We start from the raw sequence: 14,673 nt of genomic DNA, 5'->3' as shown, positions 1-14,673 counted from the left end.
CACCCTCACCAAATCAAGCCTGATACTACAGGGAGCTCTCAACCCTCAGGGATGCTTTATTCCAAGGACTCCTGACCCACAGTGCAACAGAAAATCAGCTATTTTAAGCCACAGGCCTGCCCCCTCTTCTCCTCCTTGCTTTCACGAGGCCTCCAAGAAACCTGGTCGAGCTCTAGATAATTTTTTGGAAGCCTGATGCCATGTGTAGAGACACATAACAGCAAAGAACTCAACCCAACCCATTTTCTCCCCAATGAGATCAGCTGGTCGCTTTTGATTTTCTCTAGAAACCTATCTCTTCAGGACCTTTCTTTTTCCTTTTTCTTTATTTTTTTGAAGTCAAAGTCTGTTTCCCATTTGGTAGGTGACCTGTTTAATGTTTTCCCTGTGTCTGGGAACTCCTTAGTGTAATTAGCGACCTTTGAACTCCACAACTAATCCTGAGCTATTTTGTATTCCTTACTCATCTTTAAGGCTGGACCTTTCTTTTCTTTTGAGTCCGCTGCCACAATTAAAGAAGAAACAGCTGCATTTCAAAGGGATTCCAATTCCAGAAGCTTAATCGTGATTGACATGTTCTTATTCTAAGCTATAAGAAACTCTAAGAGTCCTTTCTTGGGTTAAAACTTCAATCATTTTCTAAAAAATTATCTCAATATGGATTTTATTCATTTTCTTTGATAACCATTCTTTGTGATTTTTTTAACTTGAAAGATGCTTTGAGTTTGTGATGAATATGAACTGCGCCCACCGAAAGAATGAATGGTGTTGGGCTCAGGCTGGATGCAGAAGTGCCTAAATTCCATTTATTGTCAAAATCTGATTATGAAACCTGACGTCCTCCATGTAGCTTGACATCATTTCACATGCCCCAAAGGTAGGAGAGGTGGAAGTATTTGCAAATGAACCCCAGGAAGGCTGGGGAGGGAGATGGCATAAAGCATTCTCCAGAAATATATGTATTTTTTGACAGTTTCTCCCAATTTTTATAGCACAGATTATAAAGCTGTTGCCTTCCAGCCCTGGAAGGTGCCCTCTTCACTCTTGGAGAAATGCATTCCCCATGAAGAGTCACAGCCAAAAGCAACTGCCATAAAACAGGGATAATTTGTGAGGTTTAAAATTATTGCCACAACCCCACAACAAACCCTGAGCGAGGTTGCGGTGCTTAAATCCCCTCCAAGGGCTGATCCTAGAAAATGATGGGAGCCTATTGGGTCCTGTTATTTAATTATCTCCCTCTCACTCACACTCGAATTCAGCGTGACCTCTGAAAGATGGGCTCAAAAAGGAAAAGAAAAAAAAAGCAAGAAGCCTGAAAATCTGTTTGTGTGTTTGCCCCCATCCACCTGATCTTTGGCACACGGATCCGTGGGCATCACTGATGGTCTAAACCTGCCCAAAACGATCCCAAAGAGCCCTGGGAATGGCAGCAGGCGAGACCTGGTGTTCCTAAGACAAAGGTCAAATAAAAAAAGGATGGTAATAAACAGCCCTCCAGTTTAAAGGGACTTTTTTTTTCTTTTTTTTTCTTTTTTTCTTTTTTTTTTTTTAAGGATTACATCTTAAATTCCAACAAATCAGATTTAGGAGTTACTGAAAGTGAAATTGATCCATCCCTCAGCCAAATTTTGCAATACTTTCCTGTTCTGACATCATTTAGATAGTTAGCTGCATTATCAGATTAAAAACCATTGTACAGGGCCGCTGAAAGGAAAAGGAGCCAAAAAGCTAAACACTGCCTGAATTCTGAACCTTTTAACCTGGCTGAAGTACGGTGGGGTCCCTGTTATGCAAATACCTTCAATCCTCTGCTAAGTTCAGTGGAAATAATTTTCTTGAATGACAGGTTTATTCAGCAAGGATTCAGTTGGCGATTAATCCCCCTTTGATCTAAGGTATTTCACTTAACTACCAGTTACCTCGCCCTGACAAAGTGCAACCGAGATTAGGGAGATCACTCGAACACGGCCAGGGTGTGCGTTTATTCTCCCCAGCCGTTCAAAGGGAAGGGCCAGGAATGCAATCTATTCCCAGTATTTGAAGATGGAAAGTCCTGTCTCCCGAGTTAGAAAGTCAATTGAATACCAAGTGGAGCTTGGTCCTGACCGAACCACAGCTCCCGGCCTGAGATGTTCCCACTCTTTGGGATATTTTTGTTCTGACCCTGCTTTCAGTCAGGTTTTCCCCTTTCAGCCAGGTTTTCACCTTTCAGCCGGGTTTTCACTCTTCCAAAGCTGCCTCTTTATTTCAGATCAGCCCGTGGCACTGCGTAAAAGACCTTTGCTTTTGGGAAAAGCAGACAAGGGAGGGTGTTTCCCAGTTTTGAGCTGTTATTTCTTGCTTTTTGCTAAAAATCCCTTTTGCACTTCTCCAGCAAGTAAATATATTTATTCATTACAATATATATAATATATAAATAAATATTACATATATTATAAATGCATATATTTTAAAATCTAGTAATACAGCTAACCACCCAAAGGATGTCACAACAAGAAAGTATCCCAAAGCTGGGCTGAGGAATGGATCAATCTCACTTTCAGTAACTCTTAAATCTGATTTGTTGGAATTTAAGATGTAATCCTTAAAAAAACCCAAAAAACCTCCAATTTAACTGGAGGCCTGTTTATTAGCATCCCTTTTTTTATTTGATCTTTGTCTTAGGAACACCAGGTCTCGCCTGCTGCCATTCCCGGGGCTCTTTGGGATCATTTTGGGACAGGTTTATATGGCTGGATACATATTTATACCTCCAGCAGGCACGGTGTAAAATTTTTGTGCCAAAACCTATTCATGAAGGAAAATACATCACTATAAATGACACAATCATCCCCTAAAATAAAAAAATTCAGGCAGCTGCTCCGTGGCTGACATTTGAATTAAAGCATTTTTTACTCTGCTTATTCATCCGCCGATATGTTTTCCTTTTTTGCTGAATTATGACATCATTTTGTAGCAGCACCAACTCCAAAAATGCTGCAGCGACCACAGGAGCACGGCCCTGATCTGGGGCTTAGCTGGGTCAGCCCGTGAGAAGCTGATTAGGGGATTGGGCACAAAGCTGCATTTCCCTATAGCGAGGGGAAAGGCGGAACAATATCATTTGCGGGATTCTCCCCGTGGTGAAAGTGGCTGCCGGGATTTCCACTCAGAACACGCTGATTTTAGGGGGGTTGTTTGTATGTAAATAGGGCTGGGAGAGGGGAGGAAAATGATCTCATTCCACTTTCAGGACTTTACCCATCCTGAGAGATCAGGCAGTTGCTTGAACAAATTCCTTGTCTGTAGAATCTGTTGAAATCAACCTCCCGAAGCGTAACTGCGCTCGTAAGTCCTTGCAGAATCGGGGATGTATTTGGGTATTTCTACATTCCACAGGCAAACTGTAAGCCATCCTTCATCTCTGTTGTTATTTTTTTTACTCCCTTATGTTAAATAATCAGAATTTTTAAAATGCTGCTCTGCAGGGTGAGCATTTTTACATGAAGGGGGCTGGAGCCTGCCCTGGGGTCCCCCCATCCTGGCAGCATCCCCTCCTCATTTGCTCACATTTTATAGAATCATAAAATCTTTGAATGGTTTGGGTTGGAAGATCACCCAGTTCCAACCCCCACCGGCCACGGGCAGGGAAATTTTAATTTCCAATGAAAATTTCCTTGTGGGATTCCACAGCCACAAAATGCCCCCGAAGGCTCATCGAAGCCCCCATCACACTTGATCAGGTCAATAATACACAAACTAAGAAGGATTTGCACTCGAGATAGTAACAGCTTCTCAACAGCCATTACAGTGTAGTGGCTTTAAGAAAGAAATCCCTTCTAAGAAATGCCAGACTGGAGTAACGTGATAGTCCGTAAGGCTTCAGGGTCTTTCTAGCAAATATAATGTTACATGTGCTTTCCAAGGGAAGTTTACCCACTTACAAGTCAGGCAAAAATAAGATGGGAGGGTTTTACAATATTTTCTGTATTTGCTTTATTGACTATATGAACTCTGCAACGAGCCAGTGAGGGAGAGAAATTTCTATTTGAAAGTGAGCCCAAGTTGTTGTCTGCACAATAAATACAGGGGGACTGAGAGCAGTCAAAGCAAAGACCCACAAACCCCACGCTGGTCTCTTTAGTGCCTCATCAGTGATAGATAATTGATGACTTGGTTTAGTTAAATTAAATTACTTTAAAAATAATTTTGGAAAATTTAATTTACATTTAATTATTTCGAAAATTGGGTTGTATCTGTGAGAGAGACAGAAAATGCCTCGACTGCATCACTCCTGTTTTGGGCAAAAAGGAAAGTGAGGAGGGGGTGTTGCTGCTTTGTGATATTTGTGGGAGTCTGTTTTCGTGTATATATAATAAATACATATGTAAGTACATAAATAAGGTGGGAAATATCTCAAGGCAAAACAGCTGAATGGCATTTATCAGTTTTGTTGACTGTTTTTCCCCAATTTGAGCAATAACAAAATTTTCATGAATAGGATGATATTCTATGCTGGTTACATTATAAACTATATACTAATTAATTATAGTAATCTGATGCTGAATTGCTTAATAAATAGGGGTTTGTTCAAAACCAGGAGGCATCTCCAATATCTCTAAAATGTGGATAATTTCTATTTTTCAGCCCTAGCAGTATTTCTAGAGGACAAATACCCTAAACCACCGCACAGAGCTCTGCTTTAAATGCAGTGTGCAGTAGGTCAGCCTCCCAATTTCAATGAAGAGCAGGGATATATTAATAACGGAAGAAGTTTCCGCACTCAGTTTTCCTGGGAAGGGCTGGTGTTCTCCAAAGGCCGCTTCTGCCGCCCTGTGGTGGCACCAAACCAGCGCTGCCGCCCCAAACCGGCCCGGCTGGAAGGGATGGAGCGGGATCTGACATTTATTTCTGTGGTGTCTGCGCTGTCTGAGGGTCACAGGGTCACTTATTTTGAAAGAGGGGGAATTTTCACAAAGGGCCTGGAGCGAAAGGATAAGAGGGAATGGATTCAAACTGCCAGAGGGCAGGGTTAGATGGGATATTGGGAAGGAATTCTTCCTTGTGAGGGTGGGGAGGCCCTGGCACAGGGTGCCCAGAGAAGCTGTGGCTGCCCCATCCCTGGCAGTGTTCCAGGCCAGGTTGGACAGGGCTTGGAGCAACCTGGGATAGTGGAAGGTGTCCCTGCCCCTGGAAGGGGATTGGAATGAGCTGAGCTTTAAGGTCCCTCCCAAACCAAACCATTCTGTGATTCACTGGTCTGACTGGTTTGCTGCAGCCTTCCCTGGTGTGAGCACTGCAAACATCTTCACTCTGCTCCTTCAACTCGGCCACCCTCGTCCTCACCCATTTTTATTTTATTCTGTCATGTATTTCTCATCTAGGCAGACACTTCCTCAGAATCTGGCTTAGTTTTGGGGATGGGAGAGGGTTGAGAATGACTTTGCTAACACAGCTTGGCCTTTGCAAACATTTAGGCTCATTCTCAGTTTTGTGCCACACCAGCTCCTGTCCCCTCCGAGCATGGAGCAGATCCAGCCTCATCCCAAGCCACGGCAGCTCCCTGGGATGCTCCAGGTGGACAGAGGTGCCTCACTCTGGGAAAACCTCTGGTGGCTACAACAGTCTGAACAAGGCTTAGAAATAAACTCAGGATTACATTCACAAACTTCTGTGGAATCACTTTGCCACTGGCAGGACTTCTCCAGGGTTTCTTCCAGTTTTCGGAAGAATTTTCCCGATTTCAAGACTCAGGAGTGCAATATTATGCACCTTTCACTCCTAAACCTCACTAAAAGTGCAACATCAGTCATGAACTGATTTTTGCTTCCATTTTTCTACTTCCTGGTAGAAAAAGTGTGTCCACACTTATCCCTGAGTTTCACTGAGTGCCAGTAGAATCATTGTCAGGCTGGTTGTATTTATTGATACCAGAGGGTGAGCTGGGCCTGCAGACTAGGCAATTAGGAAAAATAACACTTTGCATTGCTAAAACAGACACATTTGGCTTCGAGCCACAGAGAGAACAAGCAGAACGAAGCGACATCAACCCCTTCCTACAAAATCACCGCGCTCCCAATCCTCGCTCTAACGCATCGATCCTGCTCCGCAGCCTCCTCTGTGCTTGTCCAGGGATCTGGCTGGAGAATGAGTGATGCCAGATGAAGGGTGTTGTATTGTCTGACCAGCCCGAGAGGAGAACTGGGGTTATTGCCATGGGAATAAGTCATCTCCAGACATTTCTTCACCTCCTCAACAGGTGCCCGTATCTGTTTCTGTGGCCGGCGGGAGCCGCTTTTCCTACATGAAACCGTAGATCCGCCGGCCAGCGCCTGGTGGCACTTCCAATTCAATTAACTTACTCACTGGAACTCCCAGAGAAACTGAATATGACGAGAACAAGAGGGGAAGCTGGGCCAAATTAATAGGACGAGATCCTTTTACAGCCCCAGCCAGCAATCCTGAGCAGCAGCCCTGAAAAGCAAATTGGAACAAGCAAATTGCTGTTGAAAAATTCTTTCAGCACTCGGCTGTTGCTACTCAGCCGGTCACTGCCGGGAGTCAGAGGTTGAAAAATCCCGGGATGGTGCTGACAATGGAGGCATTCTTAGGACAAACATTTACATTTTATTTATTGGAGTGTTGGAGGTAGATTAGTCTCATCTTCGGCCGCTCGGGATGGGCTGCACCGTTTGGAGAGGAGAGTAGTGGGAACAAGTATTTTATTGTGGAGGGAAAAAAACAGTAAAATCATATTTCCCACTCCAGCCTAATGAAAGGAAAGTCAGATTTTGAAGATTACCCTCAGGAGAAAGCTTTTGTCCCCAAGGACTCCTTTAAGGAAAAAGAACATTATGAGGGATTTTTTCTGATTCCAAGAAGTTCTCTTCAAAAATAATGTCATTTTATGTATTTGCCTGACTTGCTATGTGCTTTATGCAAAAATCCTGTTGCTTTCCATCATGGAGACCACGGCACACAAAATAATTCATTCAAGGTGTCCAATCAATGCTTTGTACAGATGCAGACTTGTGTGTGGGTATCGTTTAATCGTGTGTGGCTGTGTAACCCCATATTGATGGGAAAGTCATTAGTTTGTAAAAAGAATAATTCCATGTTCCCAGCTGCAATTTCCATGGAACCTTTTTGGCTTTCTGTGGAGCTGTGGAGAAGGAGAGGGAGAGGAATCTGTGCTGGGGGAATGGACACGAGCAGGCAATCATAAGCACATCATGAGACATCCTTCTTCTGACTTATGCCCCAGACTTTATTTTATAGATAATAAAGCACCCAGGTACCTGTAGGATAAAATGCTGGGGAAAAGAAAAGGGAAAATGCCCAGTTGCCACTCAAGTGAATGGTTTGAACATCACAGTGATGAAGTTCCTCTCTCTCATGGCAATGCTGGTCCCCTGGAGGCTCCTGTGTCTAGGGAGACCTCAGATGTCCCAGTGGGGTGCACCATCTCCAGGACTCTGCCCTAAAAATCATGGGACAGCTGCTACAAAGGGACAATCCCCTCTGCCACCCTCCTCCCTGGCTCTCGTGTGACAGGCACACGGCAGAGAGCAGGGCTGGTGTTGATGCTTTTCGCAGTAACGACCTCAAATCCAGCTCTGTCCTTGTCAATTATTTGGGAAAGCTAAGCCCAAAGACCTTTACTCTCTCCTGCTGCTTGTGCCTGCTGGCCCACAGACAAGAGCTGAGGGAGGGCTTGTTCACAGAAAGAATTTTTCTATTTTTCTGTGATTTCCTTCTCTTTTCCTTGACATCTGGGGGCAGAGTGGAAGGAAAGACAAGGGACCATCAGCGAGGAGAGTGTTGGTCCCAGGGGTGGATTTGGGTGCTGGTGGCTCTTGGCCACCTCTCTCTAGAAAGGCAAGAGCTTTTTGGGGGTGATGTTTTGCTTGTAGGTCCCAAACTGGAGCACTCCATGGGCCACAAACTCTCTCCTGTCCCACACTCCCGAAGCAGCAAGAGAGCAATCCCAAGGCAATGCAGCAAGGTGAGCCCTGCAGCAAACACTGGGCGTTCACTCTGGCTCTTCCCAGGAAACAAAGAATGAGCCGTAACAACTCCAGCCCGTGCTGGGGCATTGATGCCACACTCAGCCAGCCCTTGGACAATGACCAAGGTCCATCTGATCTCCAAAGCTGCACCAGATTGAGTTGCAATGAGGCCACTCTGGCCAGCAAAGCTTCTGCTGCAAGACTCGCGTGCCTACAAGGAGATGTTGCTGTTGCTTTTTTTTCCTTCTGAAAGCCCAAAACTTCCATAAAATATCCTTTCTGTCATTTCCCTCCCATGTTCCCTCTTCCCCTCCTGTTCTGGGAGATGATGCAGCTCCAAAGCAAGAACTGTCTTTGCTTTGTGTCTGGCACAATGCTGCCATCAAATTCCACAAAACCACCACCTAAACAGCTTGCTCAAGCAAAAATCTATTCCACAAAAATGTCCCTGCCCAGCTATATTGGATTTAGCAGAAGAACTTGGAGCATCATCATGCACTAAGAAAGGATGGAGAGGAAAGGTGTCCCCCGGTTTTCTTTCATTCACCACCATGTATGGAGCAGAATGAGCTTGCTGGAGAGAGACTCTTTCCAGGAACTGTAGTGATAGGACAAGGAGAAATGGGTTAAAACTGAAAGAGGGGAAATTTAGGTCAGATATACAGAAGAAATTCTTCCCTGTGAGGGTGCTGAGGCCCTGGCCCACGCTGCCCACAGAAGCTGTGGCTGCCCCATCCCTGGCAGTATCCAAGGCCAGGTTGGACAGGGCTTGGAGCAACCTGGGATAGGGGAAGGTGTCCCTGCCCATGGCAGGGGGTGGAACTGGAAGTGTTTTAAGGTGCCTTGCAACCCAAACCATTCTGGGATTCTACAGCTGTTCAGTTCTAGGTGGGATTAGCAATAAATGTTCCTTTATCCCCAGAGAAGAGCTGCAGGATCCTTTTGCACACCCTTGTAAACCTAAAGCAACCCAGCACTGAGTATTTGGACTGCTGACACCTGATCCAAAGAGCAAGGCCACTGTATTAAATACTTTGCACCTTTTCAATTCCAGTGGCCTTATTTCAAGCATTCAATATTTTCTCTCATTTTTGTTTCAACTTATTTTTAGCTTTTTTTTTTTCCACTGTCAAATGTATTGAAGCTGACATAATTATCGCTCTGCCTCCCCCAAAGGCATGTATTTACCTACTTGTTAAAAGGCTTTTTCCATGCTGCCATGCTGTTGCTGTGACAAGATGACTTTGAAGGCACAGTAGGTAAAATAATATTGTATATTGCACAGCAACCCCAACAACGAAATGTTAATTTAACCAATAAAGTAACCACATTGTAATTATAATAATCACTGTTCCTTATCTCTTAACAGGGCTAAAAGTGGAATTCAGATTTGCCATGTAGTGCGTGTCAGCTCTGAAATTACTACACAAATCACTCAGAGCACTGAAGTTTTTATCCCCACCACCTCTAACTCATGGAAAGGATTTTCTGGAGAGTTCAATGTGGTCTCAGAGCCATCATCTTCCTCTTCCAGCTCCCTCCTGCCCCAGCATCACTCTGGGAACAAATCATCCAGGGGCTGTGCTGGGACACCCTCTCTGAGCAGGTAATTAAGATTTAGCCATCATTCTTTTGTGCTTCTAAACCTCTCTGCTGGCTTTGAGACTCCCACCCTGCTTCTCATTCCCAATGTCACACAAATAAATGGATGCCAAGTTCTCTTTGAGACTCAGAAACGAGTTACAAAAATAAAGTAAATCTGTGGCAGTGATGGACATCTCAGAAGACAGAGAGCTTACAGCAGGAAAGAAAGGGAAGGAGAGGGATGGAGAGCCTTTTTGTGTTTGTAGGCATGGCAAAAGCTGCTTTTTGCCCTTCTGCTGAGCAGCAAGTCAGGAAAAGTGTGGTCCAGTGCAGCTCGAGGGAGGATGATCTAAAGTTGTACAAGGGAATTAGCACGGCTTAATCCATGGCTGCTCCCCAAAATGGCAAGGCAGGAGCCATCTCAGGGTGGGTACCTCAGCCCCAGAGGGGAAGAGGCTGGAGCTGCAGATCCCACTGCCAGGATGGCAGTGAAGGGGCCCCAGCCAGTGCCCAGGGTCCCACAGGGACACTCCAGGGATCCATGACTGCTTGGGAACCATGCCCAGCTCAAGCGCAAAGGGCTCCTTTTCCTGCCTTACAGCCCTTCCCATGGCAGAAATGGGATGGTCCAGCTGACCCTCCCAGCTCAAAAATCTGTGCCGGAAAGGTGCCACAAACCTTCCTGGGATGGTGGCCAAGACCTTTAGTGCACATAGTCCCGCACAGATGGAACAGGGGCAGCTGCAGGCAGAATACCCCACAGGTCTGTCAACACCGTGGGCTAATTCCTGCTCCTGCTCCTGCTCCTGCTCCTGCTCCTGCTCCTGCTCCTGCTCCTGCTCCAGGATGTGGCCTCCAGACCAAAGCTGCCTGGCCAGGAGCTCCTTGGTAAAAGAGTGGGTATTGTTTCCCTGAGGGAATGGATCTGTAACTGATCCCAAGGAGGTCCTGACATCCTCTGCAGAGGGGCTTTTTGAGGATAATTCTGTTACAGGCCGAGCAGCGTTGAGATACTCCAACACCACGAGTCTGTGTGAGGTCCGAAAACAGATTTTTCCCTTCTCACATTTTATGGGGTGTGGAAATAAAGCCAATTCCCATCCCAGGCCAAATCCCCCAGCCAGATGCCAATCTGGCTCCCGACTGTGATCCTCAAGCTAATACTAACTTGACACAGAGGCAACAGCAGAAATGAGGAATTTGAAGAGCAGGCCTGGGTCCACGTTAGCGTAGGTTTGGAATTTTTGATGTGAAAATTGATCTGTGGCTTTGCAACACACCTCAGGAATCACCTTTAAACATCAGAATACTTAATGCTTGCTCTGGGCAGGTTTTCAAGATAGCAGAGTCTTTCTCTTCCCTTTAAAAGTCCTGGAAACAGCAACATTTCAGGAAACCTTGGTAAATACTAGGCTGTACTGACCAAATCACCCCACAAGAAATGAAACAGCTCTCAGTGTGGCCAGTGGATGTTGCCAGCCAGAGCTCAGGTTGTCCTTTTGCCAATATCAATCCAGCAAGATATTTCCTATATTTTCCGTTGCTACTCCCAAAGTTGATCTTTCTTCTTTTTTCTCCTCTGGGGATATTGCAGGGGCTGGACACCAGAGAATTCCCCACAGTGAGTCCATCCTTTCCTCAGGCTAATGAGGAAATGCAGCAGCAACTCTTTCCTCTGTGTTAAATAGAGGGGGTTTAAGCCATCTCCACATGGCTTCTCCTCACCCCGGCGCTCCCAAGAGCATTTTAACATCAAATCTGCAGCACCCGTGGCACTTCCCAGGCCTCAGGGGTGACAAACCTTCATTGTCACCTGCAAATGCCACTTTGTGCATTCTGGGGACTAACGGTGAGAAAATGTAACCATGCCTCTTTTTAATTTTCTCATCAGATTAGAGGCATGCACGTGGCAGGGGTTAATTGCCAGCAACTTTAATTGTTACCCTATGACTCCTGCTTCCCTCGTGTGTTAGTGGCACACAGTCAGGGCTAATAGTGAGAAAATTTGACTGTAGCTCCACCACTCTCTCTTCATTAGGCTAATGGAACATTTTCCTCTCATTTTCTCCCCGGGGTAGCTGTAGGAGTGCTACCTTATAATTGTTGCTCTTACTGTAATTGGCAGTAGTAGGAGGATGTATAATCTCATTGTCTTTCCTGTGCAGTGGTAGATTTATTTATGACCTATTGACAATCCCCAGCCAGCAGCTGTAGCACAGTGAGGGCTGCATTAGCCTTTCCCCCCAGCAAAGGGGAGACTGCACAAAGGCTGTGATTAACCAGAAAGAACAGGAACCCAAGATGTCCCACAGGACCAAATGTTAACATCAGGAACGGCAAACAAAGGCACTGCTGACCCTGAAGGGATGTTGGTATCCGATTCCCAGGAGTCAGACCAGCCTTTGTGGGTTCTCATGGCACGTTCTCATCTCACTGGTAAAACACAAAGGGTTAAATTCATCTTCAGAGCTGCTTCAGCACACTGACACCAAAAATGGACCAGGCTGGCTTCCACACTACCGTCCACTATAGCTGGGTGAGAAAAGGAAGTCATCAAAGCCTGTAGGTGAGGGGGGATATCCCAGCCCCACTCAGCAAAGCACTTAAAGTTGTGCCTAATTTCCTGCCTTGGGGTTTTGCTGCACAGGGCCCTAAACTAGTTTGGCATGAGCAAACCTGATCCTTCCTCCCAAACAGGACTGTTGGATCCAGAAGCAGCTTGTAGGTCATGGCTGCTGTTGCCAGGGGGCTGAAGAACACAGTTTTTCCATGGATGACACCCTGCAAGCAGCGATTCCAATCAGAGGCTGCCTGAGACCTTATTAATGTCTCCATGTGTTTTCTACCTAGAAGCTGCTGCTCCTCTTGTCCCCTGCTCCAGAGGAAAGCTTTTTGCTTTTACTCACAGACCAGTATTTTCATAGCAGCAGCCTCAGAAAGTTGGGGTCAGGGCAAGCCATGAAGCTCTCCAGGCTGGAGGAACAGTCTTGTGAACAGGCACTTATCCAGTGGTCTCAACAGAGCCAGGATCAGGCCCTGAGACCCTGACAACACTGAGTTATCTTGCTGCTCCTCAGGTGGAGAAAATAGATAGAGGTAAGTCAGGATCAGAGCTGCAATGAAGCTCATGCAGAACCCTCCCATCATGTTTTTCCAGTGGCTGAAATGATGCTCTTTTTTCCACTTCTCATCCTCAAGGCTGAATCAGTCAAAGAAAGGCTTAGAAAATCCCTGTGTCTCCAAAACAGGGAGCACCTGGAAAGCAAACCTCCATCCTCCATGCTGTTATCTTTATTTATTTCTTTATTTATTTTCCTGTCTTCTCACTGCTTTATAAAAAAAAAGGGAAAAAAAAAGAAAAAAGAAAAGAACAAATAAACAAACAAATAAATAAATAAAGAGGGAAGCAAAGATAAAAATACTGACCCAAATCCACTGGCAAAGAGGAAAAAAAAAAAAGAAAGCAGGAGGGCACCACAAGATACATCCTGGTTGTGTGCTCGTGCTCACGACAAGGGTCCTGCTCACCTCCCTGCTACTCAGCCAGGTCCACTTGTGCTCCCATCTCCTCCCAGCCCAGGAAAAGCAGGTTTAGGGCTGGTCAAGGGCATTCCATAGCAGGCAGGATTTTCTCTCACAAAGGAATTTGCCAGCTATGCCCCAGAACGTGACCCAGGTAATGAGCTTTGTCATTTGCCGTGTCACATGTGGGAGCTTTTTTGGAAGCCAAACCAGCTTTTCTGCGCTGCTGAAAAGCTTTGAACTCGGAGGGCTTGTCTCAGGGATCTCTGACAATGAGAGCCATAACACCCACCCTGACATATCTAGCACAGTTCGTGCGGGAAGCTTTCCCAAGAAAGGCTGGGATTTTCCAAGGGAACATCATATCTTTGGGTAGGATGGGAGATCCAGGCTCTCCAGAGAAGTGGTCCAGGCACCAAGTCAGCCAGAGTTCAAGGAGGATTTGGACAACACTCTCAGGCACAGGGTGGGGTTCTAAGGGCTGTGCAGGGTCAGGAGTTGGATGTGATGATCCTTATGGGGCCCTTCCAAGCTGGAATATTCTGTGATTCTCTGATCCCGCCCATCCAGATGCAGACATGCTGGAGATGGGGCTGCCCGTGCTCAGCGGCAGCCTGGTGGGAAACGCAAACATAAAGATGCTGTGCAGGAGCAAGAGCCTGGGTTATCCCATGGGAGCAGAAACTCTGGGAGCCCCCGTGGTGGCCCTGGGGACTTGTACCATGAAAACAAAGTTTTCAAAGAGAAACATTCATGGCTCATCCAGGAGGAGATGGACACAAACCCCCTCTTGAGCCCTGCGTATCCCAACATGGGGAAAAACCTTGGAAATTTTTCAATCCCACCCTTGATTCCACTCCTTGGTCTTTGTCCATGCCCAGGCCCTGAAGTTGACTGCTTGTCCTTCCCACCCCTGTAACGGGGTCAAGACACAGAATCCCAGAATGGTTTGGGTTGGAAAGGGACCTTAAAGACCATCCAGTTCCAACCCCCTGCCATGGGCAGGGACACCTTCCAGTATCCCAGGTTGCTCCAAGCCCTGTTCAACCTGGCCTTGGACACTTCCAGGCATGGGGCAGCCACAGCTGCTCTGGGCACCCTGTGCCAGGGCCTCCCAGTCTGAGCCTCACTGGATGCCAGTGGAAGTTTTGCTTCCATGAGAGGGAAAACCAGCCCTTATCAGCCCAGGATCAGCCCCTGCCAACAGCAGCACACACGTGTTGATAGACAGGATGGATTTTTGTGTCAGAAGAGTGGTTTTGCTTATCTTCCACTGCACATAGATGAGCTTACTAAAGCAAAGTAGGTCAGGCACATGATCTAACAGTGTGATCTATGTGAAAGCCACTGGGAGGTGTTCATTGTGCTGAGACACTCCATTCCTGATGGATTTATTCCACTTCATACAAAAAGACTCGGCCAGAGCCAAATCCCACCAACAAAGCCAGGAGCAAGCTCCCCACTAACTTCAGTGAGACCAAGATTTCAGCATCAATCACTGGTTTCTGCAGAGAATATTTAAAGGAGTCCACAAAAGGAATTCCTACCTCTGGATGCTATGGGGGAAAAAAAGAAG

This window comes from Corvus kubaryi, unplaced genomic scaffold (assembly GCF_017639235.1).
Source record: "Corvus kubaryi isolate FWS band 111438036 unplaced genomic scaffold, C.kubaryi_AGA036_p1.0 66, whole genome shotgun sequence".
In the NCBI taxonomy this organism is placed as follows: Eukaryota; Metazoa; Chordata; class Aves; order Passeriformes; family Corvidae; genus Corvus; species Corvus kubaryi.
Note: the sequence above shows the minus strand (reverse complement) of the source record.